The sequence below is a fragment of the Telmatherina bonti genome, assembly GCF_933228915.1.
Source record: "Telmatherina bonti genome assembly, chromosome: 1".
In the NCBI taxonomy this organism is placed as follows: Eukaryota; Metazoa; Chordata; class Actinopteri; order Atheriniformes; family Telmatherinidae; genus Telmatherina; species Telmatherina bonti.
Window position 1 is genome coordinate 43,888,777 of NC_136619.1, and position 14,253 is coordinate 43,903,029.

The following is a 14,253-nucleotide window of genomic DNA, read 5'->3' on the forward strand; positions in this document are numbered from 1 at the left end:
TGATCGGTGTGTGTGATCGGTGTGTGATGGGTGTGTGTGATCGGTGTGTGTGATCGGTGTGTGATCGGTGTGTGATGGGTGTGTGATCGGTGTGTGTGATCGGTGTGTGATCGGTGTGTGTGATCGGTGTGTGTGATGGGTGTGTGATGGGTGTGTGTGATCGGTGTGTGATGGGTGTGTGTGATGGGTGTGTGTGATGGGTGTGTGTGATCGGTGTGTGTGATCGGTGTGTGATGGGTGTGTGTGATGGGTGTGTGATGGGTGTGTGTGATCGGTGTGTGATGGGTGTGTGTGATGGGTGTGTGATGGGTGTGTGTGATCGGTGTGTGATGGGTGTGTGTGATGGGTGTGTGTCATCGGTGTGTGATGGGTGTGTGTCATCGGTGTGTGATGGGTGTGTGTCATCGGTGTGTGATGGGTGTGTGTGATCGGTGTGTGATGGGTGTGTGTGATCGGTGTGTGATCGGTGTGTGATGGGTGTGTGTGATGGGTGTGTGTGATGGGTGTGTGATGGGTGTGTGTGATGGGTGTGTGTGACAGGTGTGTGTGATGGGTGTGTGTGATGGGTGTGTGTGATCGGTGTGTGATGGGTGTGTGTGATGGGTGTGTGTGACAGGTGTGTGTGATGGGTGTGTGTGATCGGTGTGTGATGGGTGTGTGTGATCGGTGTGTGATCGGTGTGTGATGGGTGTGTGTGATGGGTGTGTGTGATCGGTGTGTGATGGGTGTGTGTGATGGGTGTGTGTGACAGGTGTGTGTGATGGGTGTGTGTGATCGGTGTGTGATGGGTGTGTGTGACAGGTGTGTGTGATCGGTGTGTGTGATCGGTGTGTGATGGGTGTGTGTGATGTGTGTGTGATCGGTGTGTGATGGGTGTGTGTGATGGGTGTGTGATGGGTGTGTGTGATCGGTGTGTGATGGGTGTGTGTGATCGGTGTGTGATGGGTGTGTGTGATGGGTGTGTGTGATGGGTGTGTGATCGGTGTGTGATCGGTGTGTGTGATCGGTGTGTGATGGGTGTGTGATCGGTGTGTGTGATGGGTGTGTGATGGGTGTGTGATCGGTGTGTGATCGGTGTGTGTGATGGGTGTGTGATGGGTGTGTGATCGGTGTGTGTGATCGGTGTGTGATGGGTGTGTGTGATCGGTGTGTGATGGGTGTGTGTGATGGGTGTGTGTGATGGGTGTGTGATCGGTGTGTGATCGGTGTGTGTGATCGGTGTGTGATGGGTGTGTGATCGGTGTGTGTGATGGGTGTGTGATGGGTGTGTGATCGGTGTGTGATCGGTGTGTGTGATCGGTGTGTGATGGGTGTGTGATCGGTGTGTGTGATCGGTGTGTGATGGGTGTGTGTGATCGGTGTGTGATGGGTGTGTGTGATCGGTGTGTGATGGGTGTGTGTGATGGGTGTGTGTGATGGGTGTGTGATGGGTGTGTGTGATCGGTGTGTGATCGGTGTGTGTGATCGGTGTGTGATGGGTGTGTGTGATGGGTGTGTGATCGGTGTGTGTGATCGGTGTGTGATGGGTGTGTGTGATGGGTGTGTGTGATGGGTGTGTGATCGGTGTGTGATGGGTGTGTGATGGGTGTGTGGTCGGTGTGTGATCAGTGTGTGTGATCAGTGTGTGATCAGTGTGTGTGATCAGTGTGTGATCAGTGTGTGATCAGTGTGTGATCGGTGTGTGGTCGGTGTGTGTGATCAGTGTGTGATCAGTGTGTGATCGGTGTGTGTGATCAGTGTGTGATCAGTGTGTGTGTGATCAGTGTGTGATCAGTGTGTGATCAGTGTGTGTGATCAGTGTGTGATCAGTGTGTGTGATCAGTGTGTGATCAGTGTGTGTGATCAGTGTGTGATCAGTGTGTGGTCGGTGTGTGTGATCAGTGTGTGATCAGTGTGTGTGATCAGTGTGTGATCAGTGTGTGATCAGTGTGTGTGATCAGTGTGTGATCAGTGTGTGTGATCAGTGTGTGATCAGTGTGTGGTCGGTGTGTGTGATCAGTGTGTGATCAGTGTGTGTGATCAGTGTGTGATCAGTGTGTGATCAGTGTGTGATCGGTGTGTGTGGTCGGTGTGTGATCAGTGCGTGATCAGTGTGTGGTCGGTGTGTGTGATGGGTGTGTGTGATCGGTGTGTGATCGGTGTGTGATCAGTGTGTGTGATCAGTGTGTGATGGGTGTGTGATCAGTGTGTGTGATCAGTGTGTGATGGGTGTGTGTGATCGGTGTGTGTGATGGGTGTGTGTGATCGGTGTGTGTGATCGGTGTGTGATGGGTGTGTGTGATCGGTGTGTGATGGGTGTGTGTGATGGGTGTGTGTGATCAGTGTGTGATGGGTGTGTGATGGGTGTGTGTGATCGGTGTGTGTGATGGGTGTGTGATGGGTGTGTGTGATCGGTGTGTGATGGGTGTGTGTGATCGGTGTGTGATGGGTGTGTGTGATCGGTGTGTGATGGGTGTGTGTGATCGGTGTGTGATGGGTGTGTGTGATCGGTGTGTGATGGGTGTGTGTGATGGGTGTGTGTGGTCGGTGTGTGATCAGTGTGTGTGATCAGTGTGTGATCAGTGTGTGATCAGTGTGTGGTCGGTGTGTGTGATCAGTGTGTGATCAGTGTGTGATCAGTGTGTGATCAGTGTGTGTGATCAGTGTGTGATCAGTGTGTGTGATCAGTGTGTGATCAGTGTGTGTGATCAGTGTGTGATCAGTGTGTGATCAGTGTGTGATCAGTGTGTGTGATCAGTGTGTGATCAGTGTGTGATCAGTGTGTGATCAGTGTGTGTGATCAGTGTGTGATCAGTGTGTGATCAGTGTGTGGTCGGTGTGTGATCAGTGTGTGTGATCAGTGTGTGATCAGTGTGTGATCAGTGTGTGATCAGTGTGTGGTCGGTGTGTGGTCGGTGTGTGGTCGGTGTGTGTGATCAGTGTGTGATCAGTGTGTGTGATCAGTGTGTGATCAGTGTGTGTGATCAGTGTGTGATCAGTGTGTGATCAGTGTGTGATCAGTGTGTGATCAGTGTGTGTGATCAGTGTGTGATCAGTGTGTGATCAGTGTGTGATCAGTGTGTGGTCGGTGTGTGGTCGGTGTGTGGTCGGTGTGTGATCAGTGTGTGATCAGTGTGTGATCGGTGTGTGATCAGTGTGTGATCAGTGCGTGATCAGTGCGTGATCAGTGTGTGGTCGGTGTGTGTGATCAGTGTGTGATCAGTGTGTGTGATCAGTGTGTGATCAGTGTGTGATCAGTGTGTGGTCGGTGTGTGATCAGTGTGTGTGATCAGTGTGTGATCAGTGTGTGATCAGTGTGTGGTCGGTGTGTGATCAGTGTGTGATCAGTGTGTGATCGGTGTGTGATCAGTGTGTGATCAGTGCGTGATCAGTGCGTGATCAGTGTGTGGTCGGTGTGTGATCGGTGTGTGTGATGGGTGTGTGTGATCGGTGTGTGTGATGGGTGTGTGTGATGGGTGTGTGTGATCGGTGTGTGATCGGTGTGTGTGATGGGTGTGTGTGATCGATGTGTGTGATGGGTGTGTCATCGGTGTGTGTGATCGGTGTGTGATGGGTGTGTGTGATCGGTGTGTGATGGGTGTGTGTGATCGGTGTGTGATCGGTGTGTGATGGGTGTGTGTGATGGGTGTGTGTCATCGGTGTGTGTGATCGGTGTGTGATGGGTGTGTGTGATGGGTGTGTGTCATCGGTGTGTGATCGGTGTGTGATCGGTGTGTGTGATGGGTGTGTGTGATCGGTGTGTGTGATCGGTGTGTGATCGGTGTGTGTGATCGGTGTGTGATGGGTGTGTGTGATCGGTGTGTGATGGGTGTGTGTGATCGGTGTGTGATGGGTGTGTGTGATGGGTGTGTGATCGGTGTGTGATGGGTGTGTGTGATGGGTGTGTGTCATCGGTGTGTGATCGGTGTGTGTGATCGGTGTGTGATGGGTGTGTGTGATCGGTGTGTGATGGGTGTGTGTGATCGGTGTGTGATCGGTGTGTGTGATCGGTGTGTGATCGGTGTGTGATGGGTGTGTGTGATCGGTGTGTGTGATCGGTGTGTGATCGGTGTGTGTGATGGGTGTGTGTGATCAGTGTGTGATCGGTGTGTGATCGGTGTGTGATCGGTGTGTGATGGGTGTGTGTGATGGGTGTGTGATCGGTGTGTGTGATGGGTGTGTGTGATCGGTGTGTGATGGGTGTGTGTGATGGGTGTGTGTGATCGGTGTGTGATGGGTGTGTGTGATGGGTGTGTGATGGGTGTGTGTGATCGGTGTGTGTGATGGGTGTGTGATGGGTGTGTGTGATCGGTGTGTGATGGGTGTGTGTGATGGGTGTGTGTGATCGGTGTGTGATGGGTGTGTGTGATGGGTGTGTGTGATCGGTGTGTGATGGGTGTGTGATGGGTGTGTGATGGGTGTGTGTGATCGGTGTGTGTGATGGGTGTGTGATGGGTGTGTGATGGGTGTGTGATGGGTGTGTGTGATCGGTGTGTGATGGGTGTGTGTGATCGGTGTGTGATGGGTGTGTGTGATGGGTGTGTGTCATCGGTGTGTGATGGGTGTGTGTGATGGGTGTGTGTGATCGGTGTGTGATGGGTGTGTGTGATGGGTGTGTGATGGGTGTGTGTGATCGGTGTGTGTGATGGGTGTGTGATGGGTGTGTGTGATCGGTGTGTGATGGGTGTGTGTGATGGGTGTGTGTGATCGGTGTGTGATGGGTGTGTGTGATGGGTGTGTGATCGGGTGTGTGTGATGGGTGTGTGTGATCGGTGTGTGATCGGTGTGTGTGATCGGTGTGTGTGATGGGTGTGTGTGATGGGTGTGTGATGGGTGTGTGTGATGGGTGTGTGTGATGGGTGTGTGTGATCGGTGTGTGTGATGGGTGTGTGTGATGGGTGTGTGTGATCGGTGTGTGATGGGTGTGTGTGATCGGTGTGTGATGGGTGTGTGTGATGGGTGTGTGTGATGGGTGTGTGATGGGTGTGTGTGATGGGTGTGTGATGGGTGTGTGTGATGGGTGTGTGATGGGTGTGTGTGATGGGTGTGTGATGGGTGTGTGTGATGGGTGTGTGATGGGTGTGTGTGATCGGTGTGTGTGATGGGTGTGTGATGGGTGTGTGTGATCGGTGTGTGTGATGGGTGTGTGTGATGGGTGTGTGATGGGTGTGTGTGATCGGTGTGTGTGATGGGTGTGTGTGATGGGTGTGTGTGATCGGTGTGTGATGGGTGTGTGTGATGGGTGTGTGATGGGTGTGTGATGGGTGTGTGTGATCGGTGTGTGTGATGGGTGTGTGATGGGTGTGTGTGATCGGTGTGTGATGGGTGTGTGTGATGGGTGTGTGTGATCGGTGTGTGTGATGGGTGTGTGATGGGTGTGTGTGATCGGTGTGTGATGGGTGTGTGTGATGGGTGTGTGTGATGGGTGTGTGTGATCGGTGTGTGATGGGTGTGTGTGATGGGTGTGTGATCGGGTGTGTGTGATGGGTGTGTGTGATCAGTGTGTGATGGGTGTGTGTGATCGGTGTGTGATGGGTGTGTGTGATCGGTGTGTGTGATGGGTGTGTGATGGGTGTGTGTGATCGGTGTGTGATCGGTGTGTGTGATCGGTGTGTGTGATCGGTGTGTGTGATCGGTGTGTGATGGGTGTGTGTGATCGGTGTGTGATGGGTGTGTGTGATGGGTGTGTGATCGGTGTGTGTGATCGGTGTGTGATCGGTGTGTGTGATCGGTGTGTGATCGGTGTGTGATGGGTGTGTGTGATGGGTGTGTGATCGGTGTGTGTGATCGGTGTGTGATCGGTGTGTGTGATCGGTGTGTGATCGGTGTGTGATGGGTGTGTGATCGGTGTGTGTGATCGGTGTGTGATGGGTGTGTGTGATGGGTGTGTGTGATCAGTGTGTGATCGGTGTGTGTGATCGGTGTGTGTGATGGGTGTGTGTGATGGGTGTGTGTGATGGGTGTGTGTGATCAGTGTGTGATGGGTGTGTGTGATCGGTGTGTGATCGGTGTGTGTGATCGGTGTGTGATCGGTGTGTGTGATCGGTGTGTGTGATGGGTGTGTGATGGGTGTGTGTGATGGGTGTGTGATGGGTGTGTGTGATCGGTGTGTGATCGGTGTGTGTGATCGGTGTGTGATCGGTGTGTGTGATCGGTGTGTGATGGGTGTGTGTGATCGGTGTGTGATGGGTGTGTGTGATCAGTGTGTGATCAGTGTGTGTGATCAGTGTGTGATCAGTGTGTGTGATCAGTGTGTGATCAGTGTGTGATCAGTGTGTGGTCGGTGTGTGATCAGTGTGTGTGATCAGTGTGTGATCAGTGTGTGTGATCAGTGTGTGATCAGTGTGTGATCAGTGTGTGGTCGGTGTGTGATCAGTGTGTGATCAGTGTGTGGTCGGTGTGTGATCGGTGTGTGTGATGGGTGTGTGTGATCGGTGTGTGATCGGTGTGTGTGATGGGTGTGTGTGATCGATGTGTGTGATGGGTGTGTGATGGGTGTGTGATGGGTGTGTGATGGGTGTGTGTGATGGGTGTGTGATCGGTGTGTGATCAGTGTGTGGTCGGTGTGTGATCGGTGTGTGTGATGGGTGTGTGTGATCGGTGTGTGATCGGTGTGTGTGATGGGTGTGTGTGATCGATGTGTGTGATGGGTGTGTGATGGGTGTGTGATGGGTGTGTGTGATCGGTGTGTGTGATCGGTGTGTGATGGGTGTGTGTGATCGGTGTGTGATGGGTGTGTGATGGGTGTGTGATGGGTGTGTGTGATCGGTGTGTGTGATCGGTGTGTGATGGGTGTGTGTGATCGGTGTGTGATGGGTGTGTGTGATCGATGTGTGTGATGGGTGTGTGATGGGTGTGTGTGATCAGTGCGTGATCAGTGCGTGATCAGTGTGTGGTCGGTGTGTGATCGGTGTGTGTGATGGGTGTGTGTGATCGGTGTGTGATCGGTGTGTGTGATGGGTGTGTGTGATCGATGTGTGTGATGGGTGTGTGTGATGGGTGTGTGATGGGTGTGTGATGGGTGTGTGTGATCGGTGTGTGTGATCGGTGTGTGATGGGTGTGTGTGATCGGTGTGTGATGGGTGTGTGTGATCGATGTGTGTGATGGGTGTGTGATGGGTGTGTGATGGGTGTGTGTGATGGGTGTGTGTCATCGGTGTGTGATCGGTGTGTGTGATCGGTGTGTGATCGGTGTGTGTGATCGGTGTGTGTGATGGGTGTGTGATCAGTGCGTGATCAGTGTGTGGTCGGTGTGTGTGATGGGTGTGTGTGATGGGTGTGTGATGGGTGTGTGTGATCGGTGTGTGATCGGTGTGTGATCAGTGTGTGATCGGTGTGTGTGATCAGTGTGTGATCAGTGTGTGTGGTCGGTGTGTGTGATCAGTGTGTGATCAGTGTGTGGTCGGTGTGTGTGATCGGTGTGTGTGATCGGTGTGTGATGGGTGTGTGTGATGGGTGTGTGATGGGTGTGTGTGATCGGTGTGTGATCGGTGTGTGATCAGTGTGTGATCGGTGTGTGTGATCAGTGTGTGATCAGTGTGTGTGGTCGGTGTGTGTGATCAGTGTGTGATCAGTGTGTGGTCGGTGTGTGTGATCGGTGTGTGTGATCGGTGTGTGATGGGTGTGTGTGATCAGTGTGTGTGATCGGTGTGTGATGGGTGTGTGTGATCAGTGTGTGATCAGTGTGTGTGATCGGTGTGTGTGATCAGTGTGTGATCAGTGTGTGATCAGTGTGTGTGATCGGTGTGTGTGATCAGTGTGTGATCAGTGTGTGATCAGTGTGTGTGATCGGTGTGTGATCAGTGTGTGATCAGTGTGTGTGATCGGTGTGTGTGATCAGTGTGTGATCAGTGTGTGATCAGTGTGTGTGATCGGTGTGTGTGATCAGTGTGTGATCAGTGTGTGATCAGTGTGTGATGGGTGTGTGTGATCAGTGTGTGATCAGTGTGTGATCAGTGTGTGATCAGTGTGTGATCGGTGTGTGTGATGGGTGTGTGTGGTCGGTGTGTGATGGGTGTGTGTGATCGGTGTGTGATGGGTGTGTGTGATGGGTGTGTGTGGTCGGTGTGTGATGGGTGTGTGTGATCAGTGTGTGATCAGTGTGTGTGATCAGTGTGTGATCAGTGTGTGTGATCAGTGTGTGATCAGTGTGTGATCGGTGTGTGATGGGTGTGTGTGATGGGTGTGTGTGATGGGTGTGTGATGGGTGTGTGTGATGGGTGTGTGATGGGTGTGTGTGATCGGTGTGTGATGGGTGTGTGTGATCGGTGTGTGTGATCAGTGTGTGATGGGTGTGTGTGATCGGTGTGTGTGATGGGTGTGTGTGATCGGTGTGTGGTCGGTGTGTGTGATCAGTGTGTGATCAGTGTGTGTGATCAGTGTGTGATCAGTGTGTGTGATCAGTGTGTGATCAGTGTGTGTGATCAGTGTGTGATCAGTGTGTGATCAGTGTGTGGTCGGTGTGTGATCAGTGTGTGATCAGTGTGTGATCAGTGTGTGGTCGGTGTGTGATCGGTGTGTGTGATGGGTGTGTGTGATGGGTGTGTGATGGGTGTGTGTGATCGGTGTGTGTGATGGGTGTGTGTGATCGGTGTGTGATGGGTGTGTGATGGGTGTGTGTGATCGGTGTGTGATGGGTGTGTGTGATGGGTGTGTGATGGGTGTGTGTGATCGGTGTGTGTGATCAGTGTGTGATCAGTGTGTGTGATCAGTGTGTGATCAGTGTGTGATCAGTGTGTGGTCGGTGTGTGATCAGTGTGTGTGATCAGTGTGTGATCAGTGTGTGTGATCAGTGTGTGATCAGTGTGTGTGATCAGTGTGTGATGGGTGTGTGTGATGGGTGTGTGATGGGTGTGTGTGATGGGTGTGTGTGATCGGTGTGTGATGGGTGTGTGTGATGGGTGTGTGTGATGGGTGTGTGTGATGGGTGTGTGTGATCGGTGTGTGATGGGTGTGTGTGATGGGTGTGTGTGATCGGTGTGTGATGGGTGTGTGATGGGTGTGTGTGATCGGTGTGTGATTGGTGTGTGATGGGTGTGTGTCATCGGTGTGTGATGGGTGTGTGTGATCGGTGTGTGATCGGTGTGTGTGATCGGTGTGTGTCATCGGTGTGTGATCGGTGTGTGTGATGGGTGTGTGTCATCGGTGTGTGATCGGTGTGTGTGATCGGTGTGTGTCATCGGTGTGTGATGGGTGTGTGTCATCGGTGTGTGATGGGTGTGTGTGATCGGTGTGTGATGGGTGTGTGTCATCGGTGTGTGATGGGTGTGTGTGATCGGTGTGTGTGATGGGTGTGTGTGATGGGTGTGTGTGATGGGTGTGTGTGATGGGTGTGTGTGATCGGTGTGTGTGATGGGTGTGTGTGATCGGTGTGTGATGGGTGTGTGTCATCGGTGTGTGATGGGTGTGTGTGATCGGTGTGTGTGATGGGTGTGTGTGATGGGTGTGTGTGATCGGTGTGTGTGATCGGTGTGTGTGATGGGTGTGTGTGATGGGTGTGTGTGATGGGTGTGTGTGATGGGTGTGTGTGATCGGTGTGTGTGATCAGTGTGAGTGATCGGTGTGTGATCGGTGTGTGTGATGGGTGTGTGATCGGTGTGTGTGATGGGTGTGTGTGATGGGTGTGTGATCGGTGTGTGTGATCAGTGTGTGATCGGTGTGTGATGGGTGTGTGATGGGTGTGTGTGATGGGTGTGCGTGATCGGTGTGTGTGATCGGTGTGTGATCAGTGTGTAATGGGTGTGTGTGATGGGTGTGTGTGATCAGTGTGTGATCAGTGTGTGATCAGTGTGTGTGATCAGTGTGTGATCAGTGTGTGATGGGTGTGTGATCAGTGTGTGATCAGTGTGTGATGGGTGTGTGTGATCAGTGTGTGATCAGTGTGTGTGATCGGTGTGTGTGATCAGTGTGTGTGATCAGTGTGTGATCAGTGTGTGATGGGTGTGTGATCAGTGTGTGATCAGTGTGTGATGGGTGTGTGTGATCGGTGTGTGATGGGTGTGTGTGATCAGTGTGTGATCAGTGTGTGATGGGTGTGTGATCAGTGTGTGATCAGTGTGTGATGGGTGTGTGTGATCAGTGTGTGATCAGTGTGTGATCAGTGTGTGATGGGTGTGTGATCGGTGTGTGTGGTCGGTGTGTGTGATCGGTGTGTGTGATCGGTGTGTGATCGGTGTGTGATGGGTGTGTGTGATGGGTGTGTGTGGTCGGTGTGTGATCAGTGTGTGATCAGTGTGTGATCAGTGTGTGATCAGTGTGTGATCGGTGTGTGTGGTCGGTGTGTGTGATCGGTGTGTGTGATCGGTGTGTGATCGGTGTGTGATGGGTGTGTGTGATCAGTGTGTGATGGGTGTGTGTGATGGGTGTGTGTGATCGGTGTGTGATGGGTGTGTGTGATCAGTGTGTGATGGGTGTGTGTGATCAGTGTGTGATGGGTGTGTGTGATGGGTGTGTGTGATCGGTGTGTGATGGGTGTGTGTGATCAGTGTGTGATGGGTGTGTGTGATCAGTGTGTGATGGGTGTGTGTGATCGGTGTGTGATGGGTGTGTGTGGTCGGTGTGTGATGGGTGTGTGTGATCAGTGTGTGATGGGTGTGTGTGATGGGTGTGTGTGATCGGTGTGTGATGGGTGTGTGTGATCAGTGTGTGATGGGTGTGTGTGATCAGTGTGTGATGGGTGTGTGTGATCGGTGTGTGATGGGTGTGTGTGATCAGTGTGTGATCAGTGTGTGATGGGTGTGTGTGATCAGTGTGTGATCAGTGTGTGATGGGCGTGTGTGATCGGTGTGTGTGATCAGTGTGTGATGGGTGTGTGTGATCAGTGTGTGATCAGTGTGTGATGGGTGTGTGTGATCAGTGTGTGATCAGTGTGTGATGGGTGTGTGTGATCAGTGTGTGATCAGTGTGTGTGATCGGTGTGTGATCGGTGTGTGTGATGGGTGTGTGTGATCGGTGTGTGTGATCGGTGTGTGTGATGGGTGTGTGTGATCGGTGTGTGATGGGTGTGTGATCGGTGTGTGTGATGGGTGTGTGTGATCGGTGTGTGATGGGTGTGTGTGATCGGTGTGTGATGGGTGTGTGATGGGTGTGTGTGATGGGTGTGTGATGGGTGTGTGTGATCGGTGTGTGTGATCGGTGTGTGTGATCGGTGTGTGATGGGTGTGTGATCGGTGTGTGTGATCGGTGTGTGATCGGTGTGTGTGATGGGTGTGTGATCGGTGTGTGTGATGGGTGTGTGATCGGTGTGTGTGATGGGTGTGTGTGATGGGTGTGTGATGGGTGTGTGATGGGTGTGTGTGATGGGTGTGTGATGGGTGTGTGTGATGGGTGTGTGATCGGTGTGTGTGATGGGTGTGTGATCGGTGTGTGTGATGGGTGTGTGATCGGTGTGTGTGATGGGTGTGTGTGATGGGTGTGTGATGGGTGTGTGTGATGGGTGTGTGATCGGTGTGTGTGATGGGTGTGTGTGATCGGTGTGTGATCGGTGTGTGTGATGGGTGTGTGTGATCGGTGTGTGTGATGGGTGTGTGATCGGTGTGTGTGATGGGTGTGTGTGATGGGTGTGTGTGATGGGTGTGTGATCGGTGTGTGTGATGGGTGTGTGTGATGGGTGTGTGTGATGGGTGTGTGATCGGTGTGTGTGATGGGTGTGTGTGATGGGTGTGTGATGGGTGTGTGTGATGGGTGTGTGATCGGTGTGTGTGATGGGTGTGTGTGATCGGTGTGTGATCGGTGTGTGTGATGGGTGTGTGATGGGTGTGTGTGATCGGTGTGTGTGATCGGTGTGTGATCGGTGTGTGTGATCGGTGTGTGATCGGTGTGTGATGGGTGTGTGTGATGGGTGTGTGATCGGTGTGTGTGATGGGTGTGTGTGATGGGTGTGTGTGATCGGTGTGTGATGGGTGTGTGTGATCGGTGTGTGATGGGTGTGTGTGATCGGTGTGTGTGATCGGTGTGTGTGATGGGTGTGTGATGGGTGTGTGTGATGGGTGTGTGTGATCGGTGTGTGATGGGTGTGTGTGATCGGTGTGTGATGGGTGTGTGTGATCGGTGTGTGTGATCGGTGTGTGTGATCGGTGTGTGATGGGTGTGTGTGATGGGTGTGTGTGATCGGTGTGTGATGGGTGTGTGTGATGGGTGTGTGTGATCGGTGTGTGATGGGTGTGTGATGGGTGTGTGTGATCGGTGTGTGATGGGTGTGTGATCGGTGTGTGATGGGTGTGTGTGATCGGTGTGTGATGGGTGTGTGATCGGTGTGTGATGGGTGTGTGTGATCGGTGTGTGATGGGTGTGTGTGATCGGTGTGTGATGGGTGTGTGATCGGTGTGTGATGGGTGTGTGTGATCGGTGTGTGATGGGTGTGTGTGATGGGTGTGTGATGGGTGTGTGTGATCGGTGTGTGATGGGTGTGTGTGATGGGTGTGTGTGATGGGTGTGTGATGGGTGTGTGTGATGGGTGTGTGTCATCGGTGTGTGTGATCGGTGTGTGATCGGTGTGTGTGATCGGTGTGTGATCGGTGTGTGTGATGGGTGTGTGATGGGTGTGTGTGATGGGTGTGTGTGATCGGTGTGTGATGGGTGTGTGATGGGTGTGTGTGATCGGTGTGTGTGATCGGTGTGTGTGATCGGTGTGTGATGGGTGTGTGTGATCGGTGTGTGATGGGTGTGTGTGATGGGTGTGTGTCATCGGTGTGTGATGGGTGTGTGTGATGGGTGTGTGTGATCGGTGTGTGATGGGTGTGTGTGATCGGTGTGTGATGGGTGTGTGTGATGGGTGTGTGATGTGTGTGTGATGGGTGTGTGTGATGGGTGTGTGATCGGTGTGTGTGATGGGTGTGTTATGGGTGTGTGTGATGGGTGTGTGATGGGTGTGTGTGATAGGTGTGTGTGATCGGTGTGTGATGGGTGTGTGTGATCGGTGTGTGATGGGTGTGTGTGATGGGTGTGTGTGATCGGTGTGTGATGGGTGTGTGTGATGGGTGTGTGTGATCGGTGTGTGATGGGTGTGTGTGATGGGTGTGTGATCGGTGTGTGTGATGGGTGTGTGTGATCAGTGTGTGTGATGGGTGTGTGTGATCAGTGTGTGATGGGTGTGTGTGATCGGTGTGTGTGATCGGTGTGTGTGATGGGTGTGTGATCAGTGTGTGTGATGGGTGTGTGTGATCAGTGTGTGATGGGTGTGTGTGATCGGTGTGTGTGATGGGTGTGTGTGATCAGTGTGTGATGGGTGTGTGTGATGGGTGTGTGATGGGTGTGTGTGATGGGTGTGTGATGGGTGTGTGTGATGGGTGTGTGATGGGTGTGTGATCGGTGTGTGATGGGTGTGTGTGATCGGTGTGTGATCAGTGTGTGATCGGTGTGTGATCGGTGTGTGTGATGGGTGTGTGTGATGGGTGTGTGTGATCGGTGTGTGATCAGTGTGTGATGGGTGTGTGTGATCAGTGTGTGATGGGTGTGTGTGATCGGTGTGTGATGGGTGTGTGTGATCAGTGTGTGATCAGTGTGTGATGGGTGTGTGATCAGTGTGTGATGGGTGTGTGTGATCAGTGTGTGATCAGTGTGTGATCAGTGTGTGATGGGTGTGTGTGATCAGTGTGTGTGATCGGTGTGTGTGATCAGTGTGTGATGGGTGTGTGTGATCGGTGTGTGATCGGTGTGTGTGGTCGGTCTGTGATCAGTGTGTGATCAGTGTGTGATGGGTGTGTGTGATCAGTGTGTGTGATCGGTGTGTGTGATCAGTGTGTGATGGGTGTGTGTGATCGGTGTGTGATCAGTGTGTGTGGTCGGTGTGTGTGATCAGTGTGTGATGGGTGTGTGTGATCGGTGTGTGTGATGGGTGTGTGTGATCGGTGTGTGTGATCAGTGTGAGTGATCGGTGTGTGATGGGTGTGTGATCAGTGTGTGATGGGTGTGTGATCAGTGTGAGTGATCGGTGTGTGTCATCGGTGTGTGATGGGTGTGTGATGGGTGTGTGTGATGGGTGTGAGTGATCGGTGTGTGTGATCGGTGTGTGATGGGTGTGTGTGATCAGTGTGTGATCAGTGTGTAATGGGTGTGTGATCAGTGTGTGATCAGTGTGTGATGGGTGTGTGTGATCAGTGTGTGATCAGTGTGTGTGATCAGTGTGTGATCAGTGTGTGTGATCAGTGTGTGTGATCAGTGTGTGATCAGTGTGTGATGGGTGTGTGATCAGTGTGTGATCAGTGTGTGATGGGTGTGTGTGATCAGTGTGTGATCAGTGTGTGATCAGTGTGTGATCAGTGTGTGATGGGTGTG

At 52.5% G+C, this 14,253-nt stretch overlaps 1 protein-coding gene across 1 annotated transcript in view; it reads right to left on the reverse strand.

Annotated features, from left to right (window-relative positions):
• The window catches only part of fhod1 (formin homology 2 domain containing 1), a 112,280-nt gene that overhangs the window by 13,598 nt on the left and 84,429 nt on the right, over positions 1-14,253 (reverse strand).